We start from the raw sequence: 21,787 nt of genomic DNA, 5'->3' as shown, positions 1-21,787 counted from the left end.
TCAAGCCCACTAATAGCTATTAGGGGATATCACATCTAGGATGCTTCAAAGGAAGGAGTCTGAGTGGAGTCTATAGTCTGAGTCTCTTTTTGGTCTGACATTTCTGGGCACCAATTAATATGCTGCCAATGGCTCAAGACAGGAATAAAAACGTGCCTCACCACACTTATACCTGCTTCTTCTGCCCCATAATGCTGTTCTTCCATATATTGATTTCTGGTATTTTAAGTCTGACCACAGAACATACTTTAAAAATAAAGACCTCCTCACATCCTCTCTCCCTCTCTCTCCATTTCGCCCATTCTCCCTCTCCTCTTCTTCCCCTCTCCTCTCCCCTCCCCTTCTTCCCCCAGAGGTCTGTGTCTATTTATTTCTTAGCATTATGAGATCTCAGAATACTTAAGAATCTTTGAAAATCTGTGCTAAGTGAGTGAAAGCCACAAGGCCTAGCAGAAGGGAGGTGGTGGGGCACTGGGAGGGAGGACAGAGCAGCACACACTGGGAGAGGGAGGATGAGTGTGAGCAAAGGGAGCACAAGTGCAGGAGGAGCAGGTCAAGGCCAGGAGCAGAGCTATGGAGAAGCCAGCAGTGGGAAGAAAGCGGTAAGCTCTGAGACAGATCTCACCATCTCTGCCTTGTGTTTAATCTTAGTCATTCTAGAAACAGCAAATCCCTAATTCTACTCCACAGCCTTTGTCTCTCCAAATTCTGCACTGTTTAAACAATAGTCTATAATGCTTCTCAACCAAACCCCAACTTTTAGTTAATTGACCAAACCATTTGAGTTTGAATCTAAATGGATTAAAATCCAACTTTGCCTCCTGACAAGAGAAAACTGTACCCTAGGACTTGGAGGTGGAGTGAATGAGAAATGTCCTCCATGGGCGCATGGATTTAAACATTCAGTCCACAGTTGGCAGTGCTGTTGGAAAGGAAGGGCCGTGGGAGCCATGTGGGTAGAGGAAGTTCCTCACTGGGGGTAGACTTTGAGGTTTACTGTCTGGTCCTACTTGTTTAACTCTCTCTCTCTCTCTCTCTCTCTCTCTCTCTCTCTCTCTCTCTCTCTCCTCACTCTCTCCCTCCCTCCCTTCTTCCTGGTGTGGGAGAAATGTGGTCACTCAGCACCCTGCCCCTGCTGCCATGGCTTTCCTGTTATGAGGGACTATTCCCTCCCCTCAGCAACTGTAAGTGAAAATAAATAAACCCCTTCTTACCTAATTACATTCTGTTGGTTGCTATATGTTATCACAACAACAGAAATACAGGGTTACCCTCATTGTACCACTTTAACTTTTCTAAAATTTTTTCTTATTCCTTTTTCTCTCATATACTAAATCCTGACCACAGTTTTCCTTCTTTCCTCTTCCCCAAGTACCCTCCCCAACACATTCTCTTTCCCCTCGATCCATTTCTCCTCCTTTCTCTTCAGAAAAAGGCAGAACTCCTAGGAAAATCAACCAAACACGGCCTAACAAGTTATAATAAAACTAAGCACATCCCCTCCTATTAAGGCTGAATGAGGCAACCCAGTAGAAGAGAAGGGTCCCAAAGCAGGCAAAAGAGTCAAGAGATAGACCCCACTCCACTCTTACTAGTACCACAGAAACACCAAGCTACAAAACCAGTACAGAAGTTCCGAGGACATAGGTCAGACCCACGCAGGCTCCCTGATTGTCAATTCAATCTCTGAGCCCCTGTGAACCCTGGATAGTTGAAGTGGGTTTATTTGTGGTGTCTTGACCCCTCTGGCTCCCACACTCCTTCTTTGCTCTCTTCTGAAAAGTCCCCCGAGGTCTGCCTAATGTTTTGCTGTGAGCCTCTGCATCTGCTCCCATCAGTTGCTGGATGAAGCCTCTCCAATGATGATTATGCTAGACACTGGTCTGGTTACAGAAGATAGCCAGTTCGGGTTCAGTATCTCCCATTACTTGGAGTCTTCACTAGGGCCACCTGGAGGATCCCTGGGAGCTTCCATTAGTTTTTTTATCTCTCCCCCAAACTCCCCCCCCGAATTGTACTCATCTCGCCCCATACTCTCTCCTCCACTCCCCGGCTGCCGAATCCCTTCTGTTCCCATTCCCACCTGTTCCCAGTCCACCCACAAATCTATTTTATTTCCCCTTCCCAGGGAAATCCACGTGTCCCCCTTAAGTCCTCCTTCTTACTTAGCCTCTCTGGGTCTGTGATTTCTAGGCATGATTATCCTTTACTTAAAAACTAATATCCACTTATAAGTGAGTACACACCATGTTTGTCTTTCTGGGTCTGGGTTACCTCACGCAGGATGATTTTTTTTCTAGTTCCATCCATTTGCCTGCAAATTTCATGTTATTTTTAACAACTGAGTAACAGTCCATTGTATAAATGTTCTATGTCTTCTTTATCCATTCTTCAGTTGAGGGACATCTAGATTGTATCTAGGTTCTGGATATTATGAATAAAGCTGCCATTAACATAGGTGAGCAAACGTCCTTATGGTTTGATTGAGCATCCTTTGGTTTATGCCCAAAAGTAGTATAGCATGGTCCTGAGGTAAACCAATTTACAATTTTCTGAAAAAAAAAAAAAAAAAAAAACCATTGCTCTGTCTCACTCGTATTCATAGCCTCTTTTTCTTTGTTTACATCTATCTGTCTATTTATCTATCTACTATCTATCACTTGTCTATACCTAAATATATAAATACAATCTTATCAGTCTATATAACATTATTTATATATTTAGGTATAGATAATTGATAATATATGAGGAGCCTTCCTTAGAAACAATCCTTACCCATGATTCAGTCTGTTACAATTAACTACATCACATACAAGAACACATGTAAAAATGCAACTACCTACTATGTTGATAAGTTTACAGGAAACAGGGCAATGATGCCTATTGCATGTTGGTGGGGTCGCCTTGTGGGAGGCAGCTGGAGCCTGTGGGGACTAGCTTTCTTTCCAAGAGCCCTACTTTCCCTCTTACTTAATCAGCTATTTCATACCCAACTGCACACTCTCTTAGAACTTTCCTTGATTTAAAACCAATTTAAGGGGCTGGAGAGATGGCTCAGAGGTTAAGAGCATTGCCTGCTCTTCCAAAGGTCCTGAGTTCAATTCCCAGCAACCACATGGTGGCTCACAACCATCTGTAATGAGGTCTAGTGCCCTCTTCTGGCCTGCAGGCATATACACAGACAGACTATTGTATACATAATAAATAAATAAATATTTTAAAAAAAACAATTTAATCATGACATTCTTTTTATTGATAACATTTGTTTCCATGCTAAATATTATTCAGATGAGGTGAAGCCAAAAGCAAGTTGGTGCAGCTACTCTCTTGTCTACTAAAGTAGACTTAAACCAAAATTAAGGGTAGATAAAGAAAAACACTACGTATTAAAGGGAACAACCATCAAGAAGAAAAAATAAATGTAAATATATTGTATGGATTTGGGGGCTCCCAGTTTCATAAAACAAACGCTAATATACATAAAAGTTAAGGTAGTTCTCAATATAGTAATAATGAGTTACTTTGACTCTCCAATCTCATATAGGTCAGCCAAACAAAAAACAAAGACAGGAACTATATCATAAGTCTAATAGACTTACCAAATATTCCACCCAATGGATATGAAATGTATACTTTTATTTACCACTGTTGAGGAACACTGTTCTCTGGGCATGATGTTGACCACTTAGACTCTCATAAGTTGTAACTACTGACAGGAGACCTGAACAACATTGGACCCTTTAACCTCTCATCATGGAGTGGAGTGGGTTTCATGAAGCCCTGGGCCTTCCTAGGTATGTAAATGCATAATGGTTGATAAGGGTAAAGGACTCATAAGACCCTATCTTTTCCTAAGGATATATATTCAGTTAATGGTTTCTGGGGTTGGGGGTGGGAATATTTTTGGTGGTATACTGCTTCTAGACCAATAACTTCTTTATTAGTCAGGGTTCTTTGAAGTAACAGAACTTATAAAATAGATCTCTCAATGATAGATAGATAGATAGATAGATAGATAGATAGATAGATAGATAGATGAGAGAGAGAGAGAGAGAGAGAATTTATTGGAATGACTCACAAACTGTGGTCCAGCTAATCTAACAATGTCTGCCTATGAGTGGACGGTTCAAGATTCCAGTAGTTTTTCAGTCCACTAGGCTGAATGTCTCAGCTGGTCTTCAAAATGTGTCAGTATCCAGAAGACGTAGGCCCTAATATCAGTGAAGGAGTGAACTTGTTAGGAGGCTAGAGAAGGCAGGAAAAAAAAAAAACAAAAAACTTTCCTCTTCCATGTCCTTATATAGGCTTCCAAGAGAAGGCATGGTCCAGATTACAAGCAGATCTTCCCTCTTCAAAGACCCAGATTAGAAGTGGACCTTCCCAATTCAAATTAAGCAAAGCCCTTCCCAGGTATACCCCTCCATCTTTGCATTTTAGTTAATGACAGATGTAGTCAAGTTGACAACCAAGAATAACCATTATAGCTTCTCACCAATGCTTCTGTAAGCAACCCTTACCCATGTTCCTATAAAAGTAACCATAATTAAACTCCTTACTTCATCAAGTCAGACCTGGGTAGAAACATTTCTTTAGTCTGTCATGGACAAATAGATGTTTGTTCATTTCCCCAGGAAATGCTTACACAACAACAACCCTTGTGATCATGGATCCCTGTTGGAAGCTATGTGACCTAGTTTCAGACCAGTATATGAGTGCTTGTGGCAAAGTCCATGGGCATAGCCTCACGTGACAAGGACCATTGGACTTTAGGGACAGAGCAGAATACTGGTGGGACCACGTGGTCTACACACTCTCTTCTCTCTTATGATAATTAAAGATTCTCTTGGAAGTTTTAGTGTCATATTGTCAATCTGGCATTGAACAGATGTGATCATTCCTAGAAATCCCAATTTTTTTTCTTGAATATTTTCCCCTAAAACTCTTTGGGAGCTGATGGTTCTCAGGTTTTTTGGCTGGGGATACCAGCTGTCACTTCATACGCTAGCAGCTGTTCTGTCAGGAGCCATTTCAGGCTTCTCCTTTCTCACTTCTCACATGGCCTTGAGGTGGAAATCTTGAGACAGAAAAACTTAAAGTTAACTGAGACATTGTATACTGACCTTGAAGATTCAAGCTTCAGATGGCACCTCAGAGTGTCTTCTTTGTTTGCTGCTTATCACTAACAGCAGGTGCTCTAGCCACTGACCTTGCAACTGCCTGCTTAGCTGCCTAGCTACCAAGCCCCCCTTTCTTTCCCCACTTCCCCCTTCCTCAGTTCCCCCCTGCCTGAGCTCCTCACTGAGGAGTATATAAGACATAAGACTTGCTTCAATAAACGGGATGCCTTGACAAGGAATACTGCTTGGCGTCCGTCCCCCCCCGCCCCCCCCTATGTCTTTCAGATAGTGCCTCTTCAAGACCCTGGAGTAACTTAGGACCTGCTGGGCGGGTCACTGTTCTAATTCAGTGCTGACAGGATTGGAGTCAGATCACCCCTATTTCTGTAAATATGTTTTAAACAAGACTGTTCTTGAAAATATGTGCCTATGTCAATCCTTTGTAAAGAGAGGATGTATTGTGCTTGATATTTGGTCAAGCAAACAAAATGGTAAGTGTTGTTTGTGAATTAAAAATGTTTTGATGTAAAAGTTAGAAGAAAACATATTTGTTTTTGCCAGAGATTAGCTATGGAGGATGGGAAAATATTGGTTGTTAGTATGGAAAAACATGCTTGTTTTTGATCTATAAATAGCTATCCGGGACCCATCTCTTGTGTTAAATTCATCTAGTGGTCAGGCAATCATTTCTTTGCACCAATGCCCCTTCCCCATCTCAGGACCTAAACCCAGGCTGCGGCTGGACCATGGGAGACCCGTTAATAATTGATCACATTCTACTCCTCGAAGCAAGTCTTTAACAAGTGCAAAAGAATCAAATAATGATGTAACAAAACTAGGAATCAAGAGGGAAAAAAACTGCAGAATTTACACAAATGCCTGGAGTCTCAAAAATATCCACTTGAGTGCACAGTAGTAGGTCACTGAAGAAATCAGGAAGGAAATTTTAAAATTCCTATAATCAAATGAAAATGAGGGCAATTTTACCAGAAGCTTTAGTGAAGACACTTCTAACTGAAAAGTTTATGACTATGAGTACTTGTATTGAAAAATAAGATTTCAAACAAATAACCTTGAAGTCTTAGCAAAACAAGAAGGCGTCAAACCTCAAAGCAGTCAACCACAAAAAATAAGAAGATTGTGGCAGAAATCAATAAAAAGTAACTGCAAAGACATTATGTAGACTCAATCAAAGAATCAGTTCTTTGAAAATTCAAATATCATAGACATGCCTTCTTGCTAAACCAAAAGAAAATGACTCAAAATAATAAAATTAGAGATGAAGAGGACAATGTCACTATAAATTCCAATGAAATGCAGAAGATAATTACAGAACATTTTGAAAACTTAAATTACAAAATGGAAAATCTAGAAGAAATGTGTAAATTTTTAGACACACATGACCTATCATAATGAAATCAAAAATTTTCTAAAAAATTAAACAGACCCAAAACAAGTGAGATTGAAGGTGTAATTAAATAGTCTCCTAAGAAGGAAAAACCAGGGCTAGATGAATTCACTGCTGGTTTCCTCCAAACTGTTAAAAAAGCCCTAAGAGCTGAAGTCTTCAAACTATTCCAATAAGATAGGAAGGGAAGGAACACTACCAAACTCATTCTCCAAAACTAGCATCACACTAATGCCAAAACCAGATAAGAACACAACAAAGAAAAGAAAACTATAGACTAATTTCCTTAATAAACATAGAGGCAAAAAAATGTCAAAAATTAATTGCAACTCAGTTCAAGAATACATTAAGGTCATACACCATGATGAAATAGGTTTCATTGCAGAGATGCAAAATTGATTAAACATATATAAAACAATAAGAGTAGTATGAAATCTAGAGAGGTCAATGGAGAGAAACTACATGTTCATTTCAGTAAGATGCATTAAAAGCATTTGAGAAAGTCCATCCCCTATGATAAAAGCTTCTACAGAAAGTAGGAAGAAAAGGATCATACTTCAACATAATAAAGGCTGGGATGATGAGTCTATAGCCAACATTATACTAAATGTAAAAAAAGACCTGAAGCTATTTCCTGTAAAATCAGGAATAAGGAAACTTCCCAATCCTCTCATTCTTATTAGTATGGGTTCAAAGTATTAGCTAGACCAAAAAGACAAGAGAAAAAAATAGGAAGGATATAAACAAGAAAGGAAGAAATCAAATTATACCTGTTTTAAAGTGACATGATCTTATGTTTAAGTGACCCTACAGACTTCCCTCATGGAGCACTTGGATCTGATCATTTCAGCAAAGAATCAGAACACAAAATCAATAGACAAAACTAAACAGATTTATTACATACTAATAATAAAGTTTTTAAAAAGAAAACATAGAAAAAATCCTATTTACAATATCTCCAAAATTTACATAAGAATAAATCTAACCAAGGAGATAAGACTTCTACAATGGAAACATTTAAGTGCCGAAGACAACATGTGGATATGGAAAGACATCCATACTTACAGACTGACGGAACTAATATTATGGCTAGTAGTATATTACAAAATCAACCTACATTTTCAATTAAATCACTCTTTAAATACTAATGGCATTTTTTACAGATCTAGACAAAATAACCCTAACACTCATATGTAAGCACAAAAGATACCCAATAGCCAAAACAATCATTAACAGAAAGGCTAATGCTAGTCTCATACTAAATTACACAATGAAATAAAAGAGAGTACCCAGAAACAAATCCATGCAGCTGTAGCTGGACAAAGGTAAACATATGTACATACAGCCCCTTGATTTGATAGTGTTGGGAACACTAGATATCCATCCTTAATAAATGAAGCCAAATGCATATATCACATCCTGCACAAAAACCAATTCAAAAAATGGGTAGAAGGTCTTAATGTCAGACCATGAAGGATGAAAATTCTCAAGGGAAACACAAGCGCAGGCAAGTACTTTCTGAAAAGGACTCTAATATCATAGGCCACAATTCTAAAACCTGAAATGGAAATGCATGAAATTACAGAGCTCTATCACAGCCCATAGGAGCAACAAAACTCTTTGAGAATTACACATCTGTCAGGGGATTAATCTAGAACTGCAAAAAGTAAAACAGAAACAAACCATCCAATCAATAAATGGGCTAATTAATTGAATAGAGATTTTGAAAGCAAGAAGAAATAACCCAGTAAATCTTTGAAAGATTCTTCAACAACTTTTCACATCGGGGAAATACAAATTGAAACTACTTCTGTATTCTGTTTCAGGGCTGCAGAGATAGCACAGCAGTGAAGAACTCTTGCTGCCCTTCTATGGGACCTAAGCTTTGTTCCCAGCACCCAAAGGGCAGCTCTCAACTGCCTGTAACTCCAACTCTAAGGGATTCAATGCCCTCTTCTGGCCTCTACAGATATCCTCACCCACATGTACACACACACACATAAATGAAAAAATCTTTATATTTATTCAGTTTCTTACCTGTCATAGTCATTATCATCATGTAAACAAACGACAAGAAGACTGGCAGAGATACGGGGAAAGAGGAATGCTTATACATGGCTGGTGGAAAGGAAACTTGGTACCATTGTTCAGACCAGTGTGGAGATTTCTCAAAAAAATAAAATAAAAACAAAAACCTAAAACTATAATTACCATATGATCTAGCTACTCTATACCTGGATGCATATCCAAAGTACACAAAGTCAGCACACAAAGCATCCATTCTTATTGTTACATACATATTCACAAAAGCCAAGATATGGAAACGGACAGACACGCATCAACAGATAAAAGTATATATAAAAAAATATCCAAGTCCTGGCCTTGAGAATTCTAGAGATAAATTTTGGTTGAATTTATTCTCAGATTTGGATTTTCCCAAAGACATGTTCACTTTAACAAAAGATGAAATATTAAGGTAACAGGCATTTCTATGTGATTCTAGCTGTACACCATTCAGCGAGCAGCTCTCAGAGGGCTAAGGGACCTTTGCTCATCTGCATCCTCAGTGCTGGCAAGGTCTTCCATGACACAGGGCCAACCAATCCTGTCTCCCCAGGCATTCAAGAACACAAAGAAAGACAGCTGTGGCAGAACAAAGTCATGCTAGACTATAGTCCTACCCGTGAATGTGTTCCTAACTTCTGAAGGTAATTGAACACTTACTTAATGCTGCTGAACTCTGTTTCTAATTTACGAAATGAAGAATAAGTCAGAGCCCAGAGCCAATTTCAGCCTGAGAAGTCTCGTAGACTACAGTGATCTCATGAGAGTTGCTTGTAGGTTTGGACTTGATATGTGCCTTGGGTCCAAGGTGGTAGATGGTGCCCACCCAACTCTGCAGCGTACCCTCACTAAATGCCCAGAAATGGCTGGCATGTGCACTGAGGCTTTTCTCCAGCACTATAAGGAAAGGGACTGATCACAACTGGGATTAGAAAATATGATTAACAGGGCCTGGAGAATTAGAAGTATTACCATCTAATAGGTTATGTGGGAGTATATGAAGGCTCCATCACTGCTTCGTCTCTCTAGGCCCCCATAATCCTTACTTCTAGTGATTTCTTTTATAACTTCATTTCGAACTACAGGGAAAAATATAAGCATGCTAGAAAAGCAAACTAATATTCATGACTGTCTCACAAAGCAATGAAAAGCTCACGGAAGATTGTCTGTACAGCAGCACATAGGTAGTACCTAAAGAAAATGGGTCATCAAAAGCTGGCTCTGCCTCAAAATCCATCATCGTGCATCCCAGAAAGACTCATGTCAAAGCTGGCGATGCTATTTTCCACTGTGAACCACTGACCCATAGAGAAATCAATGGAGAGACACAAACAAATAAAAGGCAGCATAGTTCTTTCTTTTCCTTGGTGAAATACGAAGGACTCAATTCACTTGCTTAGTAAATTATAAATAAGGGGCCCACGGAACAGTTCAATAATAGTGTAACAAGGAAAGTAGTGAAGATAGAGACTTGCAAGATGCAGAGAAAAGGCAGAGTTATTTCTTTTAACTCTTCCTTTCAACCCCTCCAAACCAACAAGCTTAAAAAAAAAAAAGCAAGATTTTAGCTCCATGGATGTTTACTAGAGAGTATATACCTGCGCAATATCCTCTTGGGATGCCCACAGTGCCCCGATGTATTAGATATACATCCTGAAAGCCCTGTACATGATCTCCATTCTGGTTCAGAAACCCAATTTTAGCATTTGCGTTCATCCAGGATGTCCACTAGGCTCACCAGGAAATAAAGAATCCTACTTTCCTGCCCCCATCAGTATCATTCTCAGACATATAACCCAACTTAGCCAAAAAAAATAGGAAAATTTATATGTGTCACTTTGGATTAAAAAAAGCCAGCTCTACCCAAAGTCCATTAATTCTCTGTACTACCATTGCTTGATGTGCCGCGTGTACAAGCCGCTCCATCCAACTGGAGGAGGAAGTGAAGAGGAAAAAGAAATCACCACACCTGCACCGGATATGTAGCAGGAGTTAAAAATAAGCTCTTACTTTTTAGCCACTGAGATTTGGGGATTTGTGATGATTTGGGTGTCGATATAACTACATCTGAAAATACCAGTGAAACATCACTTGGGGATATGTCTGTGGAGGTGTTTTCAGAAGAGGCTGATGTGTGACTCAACAGAGGGAAGAAAGAGCTACCTTCACCCGATATGAACGGAGGCTGTTCCGCTGGCTGAGGGCCTGGAATGCCGGAGCCCTTTACCTGCCATCAGAACTCGCTGTTCATTGCATTCAGAATCCCAAAATTGCACCAGGACCACCTGAACTTCTCAGGTGTGAAGAAACTTGGCCTGAGCCCCGTGGTTTCTTTCTCTCCTTGTCATATGATGGGGCTTCTTATCCTCTGTAATTGCATGAACCAATTACTGTGATACCTTGCGTGTAATAAGTCTGTATGTCCTATGGGTTTGGTTTCTTTGGAGAATCATATTTCCAGGTTGTTACTGCAGAATAACCTAACCTATTCTATATGCTACACTCCCTTCCAAACGAAGGCTAATTCTATATAGTTTCTGATAGCTAGAAGATTTCTGCCTATGCTTCATGCAAAAGGGGAAAACTGTTCACTTCCTGGCATGTTGCATATAGTGTTCTTTTCAGTTTCAGGATTATCTTTGTTTTATAAACAGGGAAACTCTGGTTCAAAGATGTTAAAGAATTTCCCAAGACTGGCAATACATGATTGAGCTTGGAATTGAACATGCTCCTTTCTAACTCTCAAGTACATGTTCTGCACCTCAGTGTTATTCCAAAGCTATCCAATTCATCCCATGGAGTCATAGTAGCTACCCTGTTCATCCTTCCTTATGATATTGGGGCAGGGGGTGGGGGAGACCAGGTTAACAATAAGGAGAACAGGGACTGGGGGACAGCTTCATGGTTAAAGTGCTTGCTGTCCAAGGGTGAGGACCTGGTGCCAAGAACCCATGCAAAGCTGACATAGCAATGCATATCTGTAATGTCAGTGTTCCAATGACAAGATAGGAGGAAGACAGGCGTGTTTTCTGAGGCTCTTGAGCCAGTTAGATTTGGTAAGCAGCAGCAACCAAGATGGTGGGAGGAGAGGACTGGCCCTGAGGACTTGTGGGGGACCACAGAGTAGATCCATTTTACCTTGAGTAAAGGTCAGAGAGTTTAAACCTATTCTTGCTCCTTTATGGTTATTGACAGGAGATTTTACTTCAGGTGTGGCTACTAACAAAGATGTCTTGACCTAGAGTGTGGTTATTTTGTGTTTGGGGTATTTTGATGGTAACCACTTTGTTTGTTCCTTGTAACATGGTAAAATAAATAAATAAAAATTCTTTTGCTTTCTTCCTCTTTTTTGGATTTGGAATGGAGTATTTAAAGAGCTTAAGAAATAAACATGGGTGGATTCAGTATTCCCTGCATTGCCCTCCCGGTACTATCCTATGTCTCTATATTTCTTTTGTACCTGTTTATTCTGTCTCACGTTTCTAATCCACACACCCCTATCCTGGAACATACCAACTCATCGAGGCTGGACCCATACAGACTTTACCCCAATGTGTGGCTATGACAAGGACTGACAACTGGCCTCTGGTCTACATACATACACAACCTATGGGGGGGGGATGGAAGGGTGGCGGGTGAGACAGAGAGTTTAAAAAAAAGAAATAGAAAGCAGGAATGAATGTGTGATGAAGTGAGAGGGAATAGCAATACCGTGTCTCAGTGGGAAGCTCCCATCCAGGACCTGATCCCTCAGCATGACTTGCAAACAGATCACTGCTAGAAACATGTCTTATATGGCCCCAAAGAAAATTCTGGTAATTAAATGAAAACAAAATCAGAACTACAGGGCCTGAAGAATAGTCATAGATGAAAATGTCACTGCACTAGAAACACCTGTCAGCTAATGACTCTTAAGTCCCAACACCGCCCCCTGCAATTCCTAGGCTGGCAAGGCCCATGATTGAGCCCTGTCATCAGTACTTCTAGAAGAGGGAAATGAAGGACTCAGACCCTTACCCGGCTTTGACAGCCATGACAGGTTGCAGAAAAGACCCAGAAAAATGTAGGCCCCTGACTCAGCAGGATGTGCTGAGCACCTGGCCTTGCCCCACCTCGCCCTAATTACTGGGAAGAAACTCCAGTGGTAAGAAATCAACCAGGAGATAGTTGGCAAGCTCTGGATAAAATCTATTGTTAATGGTAGAACGCAGTAACCACGCCCCTCATGGCCTCCAGGTATAGCAACCTTTCTGCAACTGAAACTGATGATTCAGCTCAGGACAGGTTCCCCAAGACCAGAGGTCCAGCAATCCTGAGACTGTTGCTAGGCAACTAGCAGACCATCAGACGCCTCCCTGCTCTACCCCCAATATATACCCTGCTGCACTACAGCTTGGGGTCCCTCCTCCTCCATTCTCTGAGTCAGACAGACAAAGGACCTGCGTTAACTCATAATTAAAAAGACTTTTTACTTTTGCATCGGATCTGGTGTCTTGGTGGTGTTTGGGGTCCAGACTCTGGGCTCAACAACCAACCACCCACCCACACACAACCCCATACACACTCACATATGTTGTGTAAGATTTTGATTGCATTCTAATAATAAAGTTTGTTTGGAGTCAGAGGGTAGAGCTAGCCACAAGCTGACCAAAATTAACCACAGTGGTTCTGGAAAACTGAGGAAGTGGTAAGGCAGGGCTTAGAAGGGATCTCAGCCATTTGGGGGGAAGGAATGAAAGAGTTGGAAGCCACTGGTGGCTGCTCCCCTGCTTATCTGATCTTTCAGGCTCTTACTCTGATATCTGATTCCTAATTTTTTTATTGATAAAGCCAGGTGGAGGTGGTGCACGTCTTTAATTCCAGCACTCGGCAGGCTCCAAAGCTACAGAGAAAAACCCTGTCTCGAAAAACCAAAAATGAAAAAAATAATAATAATAAAGAACAATTAAATAAATGCAGCATACGAACACAATCACACATTCTCACTTACACGCCCTCACACCACACACATACATACCCACACTTACACCACACATAAACTCACATACTCTCACATATACTCACAAACACAGACTCCCACATTCTCACATACACACACCACACACACCACACACACACATGCATACACACTCACACACTCTCATTCTCGCATATTCACACACACACAAACAGAAAGAAAGCTATAAAATGTGATGTGTCAACAAATAAATATTTATTGCTTTTTCAGAACAGAGCTCTGGGGCTTTTGTGCCATATTACAAAACAGCACATTGGCCTTTTGGAAACACAATAGCCCTCTCTCTCCATGCTACCAGCACCAGCTCACGGGCCACAAAGCAAGTACAATGCCCTTAAGTAAGCTCTCCTCCTCTTTCTGAACCCATTCTCTCACTTCTTTAGACATCCATTTTTTTCATTTCCGACATTTAACAATGTCCTTTAGCAACTTTATCAATACGGTCTTCTAAATATCTGATCTTATTCATTAACATTCTAACACAGGAGGATTTATAACAAAAACTCTCTTTCTTGGAGCAGCCAAGTCAGCTGCTTTGTATAAAGCAATATCTCCGTGAGGCTATTTAGGGCATCAGTCAAGAGGTGAGGAGGAAAGGGAGAAGATAAGGACCAGAGTGTCCACCTCAACTGTCTCTGCTCTGCCAAATGAAGAGACCTTGTCCTGAAGTATGTCTACTCCATCTCTGCTCAAAACCTCTGCCAAATACTAAGTCTCAGACTCCCCAAGCAAAGCTCTGATTTAGTCCTGAAGACACGCACAGACCATTGCAAAGCAAAACGTCATAAGAAAATTTGCTGAAAAATAAATTGGTGTGGCAGGGGTCGTAAGTTTCTCACCACCTTTGCTTCAGACTTTATATGCTGCTGACTTTGCATGACACTGTCCTTATATCCTAGATGTCTCCACTCCATGCTCACGTCTGTATTTTTATTTCTTTGTACATTGTCTGATAACTTTCTCTAAGAGCAGGTCCGGTGACAAGCCATAATTCCCACCCTCTCTCTGACTCCCTCTTCAGGAGCTTCTTCAAAGCTACTTCTCTGGGTACAGATTTCAGTATTTTATCCTACTCCAGATAGGGCTTCTCATCACCTCTGATGAGAAGTGAATGTATGATTTCATAAAGCATTCTTACCCCTGAGAGCCTTCTGCTCATCAACAATATGGTAATGCAGGTCAATCACTTAGTGTGGAGTTGGCCTGAATCTCACTGCAACCCCAGTGTTGGATCGAAAACCAGTGAAATTAACCTTTCTCTGCTAGGTAGCTCCAGAGTATAAAGTAGCCTGGCTGAAGTCACTTACAAAGCCATCTTTCCTAGATGGTGCTAGATGGCACAACAATAGCACAGTGCTGGGACTTTCAACAACTGTCACACTGATGTGTGCAAAAAGAAAGCAAGCAAAGCTCAGAGAGGGGAAAAGAGCAATTATATTGCTTGATGCTCTTGGATCCAGTCATGCCTGACGCTAAAAGAGATTCCTTCAAAACTACCAAAATGATCCCTTTCTTTCCCTAACAAATATTGACTTTCTGTCCCCTAAAACAATAAGCTATAACAAATAACCCCCTTTTCCATTCTACTCCTAGGCTGATTCCCCACAGTCTTCTCACCCTACGTGAAGAACAAACATAATCTATCTAAAATGGCTGTACATTAAAAGCAAAAAGAAACATGTGCATATGACTGGCTGTGTGGTTGTTTTGTTTGTTCTGTGAGGTTTTATTTATTTTTTTGGTACCTTCTTTGGTGACGTGATTGCCTCTTAGATAAACAGTGAGAAAATCAACTGTTATTATTCGGATCAGAACCTATGATCAAGCTATCATAGATAGTGTGGGGGAATGTGGTGCAGTGGTGTTGCAGGTGTATCCTGACTTATTGGGAAGCCAGGATATATTTAGAGCTGCTGGCCACAGCCAAGTGATTGACATTCTGAGCCTAAAAACCTCTTTATGTATTGAAGGATTCTCGATGCATTCCCACATAACAGATTACTATGTGTCTGGGGAAGGCACGTGAGGTGGAAAAGACTTTTCATCTAGGCTTCTTGAATGACTAAAGGAACTTTAGAAGACTTCTCCAAAGTACAAAACACACCAATGACCATATTTCCCGGTCTTCAAAGCCTCCCCAGAGGCCAACAAAGCCCTCTTTTTTTGTTTGTTTGTTTGGTTGGTTGGTTGGTTGGTTGGTTTTTCGAGACAGGGTTTCTCTGTGGTTTTGGAGCCTGTCCTGGAACACTCTTTAATACCCACACACAGCAGATATGCAGTGCCCCCTCGTTTTCCCAGATACTCAATATATGACCAGCCAGACCTGGAAGTTAGTAGCATTATTGACAACAAGTACCAAACATTCAATCCATTCAAAGCAGTGTTGCTGAGTCCTGTGTGTTTTTCACCAAGGTTCGTTATAATACTCACTGAGCACGAAAGCACAGCCACAATACTTAGAGCTAATTGCTCTTAATACTCATGAAATTACAGAAGGGAATCGAGGAGAGACTTTGGGAGAGATGAGAAGGAAGGTATTGGTTGAAAGTGTGGCATTTAAAGCCTCTATTTTCCATGCCCTTTAAAGTGCTTTTTTTCATTCAGGATAAAATGAATTTAAAGTCACATTTTTATAACTGAGTAGAAATAATTTATCTAGAAAGAACAGATTTCATTATTTAGGATAACTTCTGCACAGTGATATGAAAAAGGACAGAAAATTCAGGAAAATGAGAAGTAACCTAAAAGTTATAGAAAGAAAGTTCCAATTTGTAGCTACAATTTCACTATGCTCAGTTTTCAATAAATTTTATGGAAAGAATTGGATAGAATACTGAGTTACATTAAAAAGATTTAGGGTTTCGTTTATCTCTGCCAATAATTACCTCTATGACCTTGAAAAACATCAATGTCCCCAGAAGTTATCTGTGATAATTTTCTACAGCTAAATCCAACCTTATGAGAATAAGAAAACTAATTTACATTATAAATAATGTCTTAAACTTAAAGAATTATGAGTTGGACAGTCATGTATTAATGACAAGTATATTAACAATGATTTTATTAAGATTAAAATAAAAGGTATTAGTGAGCACTTACATAGCAAGCATGTGTGTATCAACTATAACTGTTAACATTATAAACAAGTATTGTTATTACTATTTTAAAGATCTAGAAATTGATAAACACAGGATTTAATAAATTTCTAAAGATTATACCAATACTCAAAGTTGAAGTCAACTTTCAAATATATCTAATTCAAAATTGAGGGACTTCTTTTATTACTCTGTTATTTACTATGTGAAATTCCAATGAAGTGTAGACAAATGTTTTGGAGTTTAAATGTGATTGTTCTGAGAGCTGTGTGGATAGCTGTGATGGAGATAGAAGCGTCATCTCTACTGGGATAATAGCCAGAAGAGGGGCAAACAACAGGCAACTAAATTTTCTAGCAATTCCATTTCTTCACAGTAGAGCTGACAGTCTATCTCCCAACAGGGTGGGAAGGGAGAGGATTTCCAGACCATGGTTTTGAGAAGTGTACAGCATCATTAGACATCCTTTCTTGAGACTCCACAGCAGAGAACTCCAAGGCCATAAAATAGATGAGCACTTGAGGAACATGGACCCATGTTGAGCCTGCTGCTCAGAGCACATATGTTAAGTGGCCATGTCTGTGATGAAGGAATTCTCGCCATGTAAGACATCAACATTCTAGAAATGCCAAAAGAAGGAATCAAACTATCCTAGCCCGTGTTGGCAATATGTCTGACACGGGATTTTGAGAGCAAGAGGATATTTATTATAGCACAAATTCTAATTTGTCTTAAAAAATAAAAACCTAGAGTCAGATATTAGGGGGTTAAAGCTGAAATATCAGAGAAACAAAGCAGCCAGATAGTACCTTTACGAAATCTTCAGAATCAAGAGGGAAAGATCCTGTCTCCACAAATCTTCAGACTAAATTCTGTCCCTATGAAACGCCAGACTGAATTCTGAGCTCCTGTCTCCTCCCACCTTATATTCCTTCACTTTACCCAGCCTTATCTCTTTCTATCTCCGCCTCCCTGGTGCTGGGATTAAAGATGTGAGCCACCACCGGCTTGGCTCTGTTTTTCTTTTAGGCAGATTTAATATTATGTAGCCCAAGGTGGCCTTGAACTCACAGAGATCCATTTGCCTCTGTCTCCTGAGTGTTGGGATTAAAGGTGTGTGCTACCACTGCCTAGTCTCCATGGTGAACTAATATGGCTAGCTCCACACTCTGATCTTCACGCAAGCTTTATTTGTTAAAGCACCAACAAAGTATCACCACATTTCACAGCTGTGTATAGCCCAAGGAACTAAGATGCTAGACACTCACAGCATCAAAGATTTACCAGGGACAATGGTTTCAAGCACATTGTGTATCATCAATAAAAATAAAAAACATAGATTCTTTTAGGGGTATGTAAAGTGGAAGTATAGTTTCTCAAGAATTTATATAAAAGTAAAGAAATCAAGGAAAAGTGAAAGAAACTCTTGGGAGTTGGGAGGAATTTCTAAGAAAAGTTAAAGACAGTGGAAGTTCTTTGCCCAGGGCTTTTATAGGGGGATGAGAGAAACTAGACAGAGGATGAGGTAATCTGTCTTGAGAGTGGTTAATTATCCAGGCTATCACGCATCAAATGACACGTGTGATCATCAAATGACACGTATGATCTAGGCATGTTCCCTTGACCCAGCCATGGAGATGATCGCACACTCCCCAACTGGTCAGGAACAATTACCTTTAGCCACCTCTGACAACAACTTTGTTAGCTATTGATCTTGACTGTCTAGTAAGTGTTAGACACTTGACCAGTTTTATCACCTTTGGACCTTGTGGGTGTCTTGCTAACTAATTAATTATGTTAAGCTCTCTGGCTTTATGGGTTGCTGACCTTTATTATCCCATAGTCCTTAGCTACTGACTGGATTTGCTACCTCTGACCTTTGCAGATATCCCAAATACCTACACTAGGCTCCCTTTGTTCTCACATTTACTGAGAAATAGCTCCGGTTTTCTTGGTTATCTCTATCTAGAAGATGACCTGGGTTATGCTTCTTTAAGTGAGGAAGACTCATAGAAGCCATTATTACCTAGAGCAATCAATCATAATTAACAGCATTTTGTTAAAAACAAGACCATGTAGCAAGCATGTTTCCCAGCGGGGAAAGGTCACATGGAAGCCGGCCAGCTGATTCACCGCTGCTACCCTTGCTTCTTAGAACCTGTTTGTCTCTATCTAGTCTGCTTGGTCGTCTCACGTCAGCTTGTAAACACCACTATCTCTTCCTGCTAGTGCTTCTGCTTCACTGTCTTAACCGCACGCCCCCTGACTACCTTAGTATCCATTCCTGCTATAGCAGATGTGGATAACTTGTAGTTTTTACCATGCGCCCTTTTCCCTACTGCCTGCTATGATCCCAGACTCCACTTGACGACTCTGAAGTGAACAACATATACCCTATGCCACACATATCAGCTGTGAATTATTACTCTAACACAAGAAGCTGATCGTGCCTTTTTGCTCAGTCCTTTGCTTGATTTTTAAACTATCCTATCCTCATACAAAAAAAAAAAAAAAAAAGACTCAGCATTGTAGTAAAACATGAGAGTAGCCTAGCTATTGTATTGGTTTCTTGGGGGATGTTGTAACTGCCATAAAATGGGTGATTTAAGAAAAGAACTTCATTCTGTAACAATTCTGGAGGCCAGAAGTCTGGAGTTATGAGGGATAATTTGTTCCATGTCTTTCGCTAACTTCTGGTGGTTCACAGCAGCAGTTGGTATGCCTTAGCTAGCAAGCACGTGATTACAACCTTTGTCTCTGTCCTCACATGGCCTTCCTCCCTGAGGAGCTTTGTCCAGAATCCCCTTTTCATAGAAGCCTGTTCATCAATCGTATTGGATGCCGGGCCCATTCTAATCAAATGTATCCTTAACTTGGCTAAATCTGCAAATATTTTATTCTCCAATAAGGGCACACTCACAGGGACAAGGACTAAGTTGTTCACAGACACCTGAAGAAACAATTCCACCTCCAACAGCTGCTAAGGTATACGTCTCACCTTGTAGTTTCCTAAACATGGCATCCTAAACCTAATCTAAAGGTGAAGCTTAGCCTCAGTCTTGAAATAAGTTTCAGACCTAAGTCTCTTGCACTTGGCTCCTAGGCTGCTTCTTTCCTACATTCTTGCTGGAATTGAAGTCCTGCTCAGCACCCTCAACCAGAACAGTCCTTCCTCTCTTTCCCAGGACACTCTAGGTACAGACTCCCATCATCTCTAGATGTCAGCCTGCTGCTTACTGCAGTGTGGCCACCTGAGACTGACACCCTACTCCTCTCCCCTTACCTACTACTGTTCATGGACAGGATTTCCAGTTTGATAAACCATCCCTATGGCCACCCATCTCACAGAACAGTTTTCCATCCACGAAAAAAAAAATGTTTCTAATCTGAGGAAGAAGTTAATATACACAGGAAACTCTAGCCCCAGAAGGGTGTGGGTAGCTGGCAAAGCTTGGCCACCAGAGCCTAGGACTTGCTACCAGAACATAAAGTATTATGTAGACTCCAGAGTTGGTGTCTGGGTAACTGTCATGAAGCCACAGGATCTGGCACCAGTACTGGATGTATAATCATTAGAGGCCCAAGCAGACTGTGTTTGGCCAACCAAGAAATCCAGCTAAGAATGCTAGAAGGCAAGCATAAGTGTTGATATTGAGGAAACATTGGGAGTATAGAAACAGGATAAGTCACATTTCCATACCCAATCATATTTTCAGGTAAACCAGGTATGAAACTAGTTTCCTGTTCAACTTCTTGTGCCCTTACATTTGGAGAAGAAATATATACACTCCAAATGCTGGGCAGCTTAAGCCCAGGGAAAAAGACAAGCATGTGAAAGGTGTCTATTAATATAGATCCAACTGGGGGTTAACTTAGAGATTATCTTCAACCTCCATATTGCACAAATTAAGTACCTACTTCCACCGTCTATTGTAAGTCAAGAAGAGAGATGTCAGCAACAGAGACGGAGAAGACAAAAGAAAGAAGGGGGAAGAGAAGGAAAGTGCATTTTCAGTCACCTTCCCTGCCTAGAAACAACACAGGTATAGAATCTGAGTCATGATTTGTTCTCACTTTAATGCCCAGGTCCAAATATCTGGAGTAACTGAAGCTAACTACTCTCTATATTTTACTAGCAGTTGGCCCAAGTGTACCTTCCACCTACATCCTATGGAATCACCATCCCCAAACTATTAGACAACCATTTAAAGCAATAACTGAATTATCAATTACAACAAGCAAAACCCCCTTGGCCTGATTGGCTGAGATGCCTCTAAACTCAGTTCTTTTCAAGATGCACTCCAGGCAAATCTCCCAAGCAGGGGCAACAGGCCATTCTCAGAGGCTGAACTATGATCATGGAGCTCCATTCATTAGCCAGCCCAACCCTGAGAACAGTCAGAGCCAAGAAATTTTCAGGCAACACAATTTTCTGTGTTGCTTGTCCTATTTAATCAATCGCCGGGACAAGGTTGTTAGATTCTCCATCACAGTGAGGGCTCTAGCTGCCTGCCAAATTCTTCTTGTGAGGAGCATTTGCAAAAAGAAAAAGGCAAAATAAGAAAACAAAACCCACCACACTGTGTCAGCACAGCAGTACACAACCACTTGTAACTGAGGGCTGCTTTTCAGAGGTAGAATGAAAAGGTATGCCAAGTCACCCCTTCAAGTCTGGCTCTTGGAGCCCCTGAGGCAGCCTGCCACCTGCTCTTGAAAGAGATGTGGTGTTCCCACTGCCCACACACTTCGCACAACTGTGTTTATTGCTACACTATCCACAATAGCTGAAAAAAATGCCACCAGTCTAGTTCTCCATCAGTAGATGGATGGATGTGGGAGATATGGTTTACACACAATGAAAAGTTTTCAATTGTAAAGAAAGCTAAAATAATGTGGGATTCTTCTCTGTATTCTGTGAATACTATTGATTAATAAAGAAACTGGTTTGGACCTATAGCAAGACAGAATTTAGCTAGGTGGGGAAAACTAAACTGAATGCTGGAAGAAAGAAGGGTGGAGTCAGAGAGAAGCTATGTAGCCCCACCGGAGACAGACAGTGGGAACTTTACCAGGTAAGCCACAGCGA

The sequence above is a fragment of the Chionomys nivalis genome, chromosome 14 (genome assembly GCF_950005125.1).
Source record: "Chionomys nivalis chromosome 14, mChiNiv1.1, whole genome shotgun sequence".
Lineage (NCBI taxonomy): Eukaryota > Metazoa > Chordata > Mammalia > Rodentia > Cricetidae > Chionomys > Chionomys nivalis.
This window is presented reverse-complemented; position numbering follows the sequence as displayed.